The 5,343-nt window shown below is 43.7% G+C and overlaps 1 pseudogene; it reads right to left on the bottom strand.

Annotated features, from left to right (window-relative positions):
* On the bottom strand, window positions 1-1,472 carry LOC127695373 (igE-binding protein-like; annotated as a pseudogene).
* Between the last annotated feature and the right edge of the window lie 3,871 nt (window positions 1,473-5,343).

The following is a 5,343-nucleotide window of genomic DNA, read 5'->3' as shown; positions in this document are numbered from 1 at the left end:
TCATTGGTTAGCACATCCTTCCACTTTACTAGTTCTTTTAGGTCTTTGTGGTTCTCGACAGTGCCGGTCAGCAGCAGTCTGACCGTGGTCGTCAAAATTCAAAAAATTCATAGTAAAGAGTGCTACCGCTATAGCAACCCTTGGTATAGGGGGTAAGTCCTCCGCTATTCCCCCCCTTTTTTTTATTAAATAGGATTTGAGCGTATGGTGGGCTCGCTCGATAATGCCTTGTCCCTGATGGTTATAAGGCAGACCTGTGATATGGATAACCTGCATTTGTAAGCAGAATTGTTTAAATTTTTGAGAGGTGTAAGCAGGTCCATTATCAGTTTTCAAGCATTTAGGTTTCCCCCAGGCACTCCATGCCTCGAGGCAATGTTGAATGACCAGGGTAGTATTTTCGCCTGTCAGAGGTGTGGCATGGAGAATGCCAGAACATGTGTCTACAGACACATGAACATATTGGAGCCTCCCAAATGAGGGCAGGTGGGTGACATCCATCTGCCAGACCTGTAGGGGAGAAATCCCCCTAGGATTCACGCCTGTATGGGGGGTGGGAAGGAACTGACAGCAGTTCTGACATTGAGTAACAATGTCTCGGGCTTCTTTTCTGGTACAAAGCATTGGGGAATTTTTCTGACTCTTGCAATCCCTCTTCATGTGCCCAGGCTTTCCGCAATTAAAGCAGATGCGCCTGTCAGGGCCCCGAGGAGGGCGTTTCTGAGACTGTAAGATGGCGGCAGCTAGTCCTGCATTAGTTAGTGGGCCACCTAGCTCCCGGCACACTCTGAGCCAATCTTGCAAGCCTTTGTTCTTTTCGGGGAGCTATTGCTGTGCAGCATTCCTGCGTGGCCTGCTCAAAGATGAGTTGCTCTATAAAGGGCATGGTAGCCTCAGAGTCCACAAAGATTCGCCCCGCCGCTTCAGTCATTCTAGCCACAAAATCAGAGAAAGGTTCCTGGGTCTCCTGTATGATCTTGGTAAGCTGATTACTTCCCTCCCCTCTTTTTGAAAGAGCTTTCCATGTCCTGATTGTTGTACTTGATATCTGTTGGTATACCCCCCATGGATAGTTAGTTTGATTGGCGGCATAGTGCCCTTGCCCCGTTAGCATATCAAAAGTCCATTGGTGCTGTTCCGGGTGTTAGGGAGGCAGCATTGGCCCTAGCCTGATTTTGGGCTGCCTCGTGACATAAAGCCTTCCATTCTAGGTACTGTCCCATGATGAGAAGCGTGGCCTTGGCCACCGTCTGCCAATCGGTGGGTATCATGGCATCCCCTGCCAGTTGGTCTAACTGGCCCAATGTGAAATTGGCCGAGACTCCATATTTTCTAAAGGCCTCAGCCAGTTCTTTAATCCTACTATATTCCACTGGGGCATACGCCTGATCAGTGTTCTCCAGGCTTTCAAAGATGGGAAAGGACATCCGGAACTTTCTCCTCACCCTCTGGTAGGAAAGAGAAGGTTCCATGGCATGCCTCATAAGGAGGGGGCGCCGTGGGTGTTTTAGCAATGGTCATGGCAAAGTGAGGGTTCCGACTCCGCCCAAACCATGAGCTATATATATTTTTTTACTATTATTAAAAGCTTGATTATTAACATCTCAAAAATAGCTGCTATAGTATTTGTGCTGAAGCAGGGAGAAACTTAAAGAAATAAACATGTGATCTGAGAGTACAAATTCTTTTGGATAACAATTATTAATTTTGCCTAAAAAGGGCTTGCCATGTAATAGATCAACCATTAATATTAATTTGATTGCTGCTTGAAGTAAGGAACAAACGTTTTCTTGAAAACAGAGGTTTAAGACCTCCTGTGGCAAGCTTAAAATAAGGTAAAAATAAGATAAAGCCAATTAATATATCCTAACAACCTTTGAAAACCATTTACCTAAAAAATTTTAAAAGTCCATAGTTAGAGCAAAGGCCTGTAACAAACATTCTATGAACATTATACACTGAAAAATGTAAGATCCTAACTCTTGTATTGAAAGAGAGACAAACATTTTTTCTCACAGGATGTAAGGCTGTTAGCCATTCCTTGAGGCAAAAACTTTCTAATGAAATTGTTTTGTTGTCTCTTTAAAGTTAGAAGCAAATGCTTTTATAATTATCAGAATGTAAAGCAAAAAACCAACCCTTTAAATTTACAATAATTTTGTAGGGAGTAGACAGGCCAAATGTTAATGCCTTTATAGCCTCCTTGACCTTTCATAGATTTGAACTGCATTTTAACCCACACCTGGATAAGTCAAAAACTTTTTTTTTAAGCCAAACACTCCCTAGGTGGGACATGTAAGGCAGAAACAATTTCTCAAAACTTCCTCACTAGCTTCCCCTGAGGCAGTTCTAAGTTTTGCATTAACTCAAATGTAAATTTTTTTTATCTGCCCTAGGATCCACCTTGAGTCCTTGACAAGGACATTGTATGAGGTTCCTCAAATGTAAATATCTTCTAATCTGAGCCTTTTATCTAAGACCAGACCCAAACCTACAAGGACATTTTGAGGATTAAACAAAAGAAACCAGTAATTCCATGGTCAAAGGAACCTGCTTGATATCAAATACATTTCCACTGAGATCTCCTTTTTAATCTTGGAGGGTTAAATTTTGCTCTTACCATTGTAGCCTATAAACTTGTGGAAAAGTGGCAATGGGCCTCTAAAAGCCACAGCTGTATCACTCTCAAAATTATCTTAATTACAAGATATGTTAAGAATCGTGCAAACTGAAAACTGCAGCCAATGACACACTGGTGATTTTTATTGTAACTCAATTTTTCTTTGCAATATTAGAGCACAGCTACAACTTTGGAAGTAAATCCCAATTTTAAAACAATCTTTTTTTTTTTAAATCAATGACAAACACATTTTTACAGCACAAGGTTTGTCTGGCAGTGTAACTTATTAAAGAGACATTATTTTAAATCTTAAAATCCAATCTCCAGGCCAAGATTCACACAAAACACCATGCCAATTTAAGAGCATCTTAAAGGCCTGTATTTCCTGGATTGCATCATGCCACGTGTTGTTTAAAAATGGCGACTACCTTAAAATTACCAGCTTTAACCTAACTTTTTGTTGATAACATATATCTTTTAAATCATGTCCAGTGACTTAAGCCAATACTCTATAGTCAAGACATGCAAAATATACCTTTAAATCCAATTATAAACAAGAACAAAGCATGAGTTGCGTTGAGCCACGTGTAGCTAGTTAAGATGGCTCCAACACTGAATCCCCAGTTTTTAAACCAACCTTTTCTTACTAACACTGTATCTTTTAAATCATACCCAATTAATTTATAACTCTTCAGTCAAGATGTTATGTAAAACCTTATACCGTTAAGACCAATTAGAAACAAGTATAACGCGACTACATGAATTTTACAAGCCAAACCAAAGTTTTCCCAAATCTTGAGGCTTCTGGGCTTTTAAGAGTGGCTTTTTCCCCAGCTATGTTTGCCTCTTGGGTGAGTGAGCTGCACTGCTGTGGCGCAGCTTTAAATCAGTCCTCACACAAACTGCAGCTGGCTTAAGAGGTTGCCAGCAGATGAAATCCTTACCAATTTTTCTTTTTAACATGAAACAGTCATTCACACAAAAACACAGAGAGGACATAAATGTACACATAGACAAACAGTCAGTGCACTGGGACAAACACAGATACACAGAAAGATAAGCACGCTTGTTAAGCAATTGCATCCATTTTCCTCTTTAAACAGCTCTTAGAGGCTGTGGACATATGCTTATCTGCAGAGCTTGCAGCTCACGGACGGGGTATACATTACTCCCTCCGTCCGTCTTTCCAAGGTTGGAGGAGTTTTTAACTTCTCTTTTATACACTCCCTTGTCCGTAGACTTTCCAGGAGGTCCATTTTCCTTATATCTAGGTTCCTTAAAATACTCTCCCTTGTCAGCACTTTCCGGGAGGTCCATTTTCCTTATATTTAGGTTCCTTAAAATACTCTCCCTTGTCAGCAGACTTTCCGGGAGGTCCATTTTCCTTATTCTGGGCCCGTTTCTTCTTACGTGCACCTAACCTCTCACTGCGCTCAGTTTCTGATATGCTGTCCTGGACTTCTTCGAGAACACTTCGGCCCTCGGCAACGGCAGTCTGGCAGTCCCTATCCTCCAAGCAGTTTTTAATGAGTTTCCATATTGCTGTCGTGTTACCTAACTTGTTCCATGAGACCAAGGCCAGCGACGTGGAGCAGACATACCAGGGAGCCACTCGATCTACCTCTCGTACAAAGTTCCTAAGCGTTCGGGTGGTTGGCAACCTTGATATTTCGTTGTTTCAGCACAGCCTCTAAGGTGGCGACAACCGATTGGGACGAACCCATGATGAGGGCGCACTCGCGGCTTATCTATGTCCGTCTTACCAGCGCGAGGAACCGAAGGTAAAAGGACCGCACACTGCTCCCTTATCTACGAGAGACTGAGGCATGGGCTCAGTTGCCGCCGCTTATCTACATCTACGTCGGCCTTACCACACCTAACACCAACCTTTATGAATGCAAAAGGAAACTATCAGAGAAAGTAGGAGCGCTCTCAGGACAATGACCAAGGCCTCAAGACTGCCTTCCCAAGGTGGAGAGAGATTCAACCCATAGTCCAAAAAAGACATACCTCTCTGGGCGACGTCACCTACAGTTCTGAATCCACCTCGAGTTCGAGGGGTCTCCAGTGGTGCTGACGATGGTCTGGTCGTGTTTCCCGGGTTTCGGCACCAGTTGTCCCGCGCTACCGTCTCGCCAGCAAGAACGACGCGGCACACTTAGGATCCTTCTGTAGAAAGCTTTAAGGCATCTTGAGAGGGAGAGCATAAGCTTACAGGGCGGAGACCCCAAGGGAGCGCGAACCCAAATCTTATATAGGCAAGTCCTCCCGCCTTGGAGGTGGCGTACCCTGGTTGGCTGCGGCTCATTACCCCATATGACGCCACGAGGTAGGCAGAGACTCAGTGTCAGGAAACTCCGCTCGGGCATGCACACTCGGCCTGTTTATGACTCAGCAAGAACAGGAAGTAGGCGCCATCTTGTAATGAAGGACGTAGGAGCGTTCGGGCGGCTCCCGACACACAATGAAGGAGACCTTAAGCAACTGGCTCTCCCTCCTTTGATATAAGAAGATTTACTTTGTAGTAAGACCTTGACATTCATGAAATGTGCGACTTCTTCAGACAGTTTAATGACTGACAGCAGAAATGACTGCCAAAGTGGCCATTCTGATACAACCATCACTCACAAGTTGATTGCGTCTAGACATGAACGTGGAGACCTGAGCTATGGGTGACATGTATGTGAGAGGCGTCAGTAGCCCCAAAGCTCTTGTAATCTACA

Source organism: Apodemus sylvaticus, chromosome 1 (genome assembly GCF_947179515.1).
Source record: "Apodemus sylvaticus chromosome 1, mApoSyl1.1, whole genome shotgun sequence".
Taxonomy (NCBI): domain Eukaryota; kingdom Metazoa; phylum Chordata; class Mammalia; order Rodentia; family Muridae; genus Apodemus; species Apodemus sylvaticus.
The sequence above is the reverse complement of the archived record's forward strand: the minus strand, read 5'-3'. Positions and strand labels throughout refer to the sequence as shown.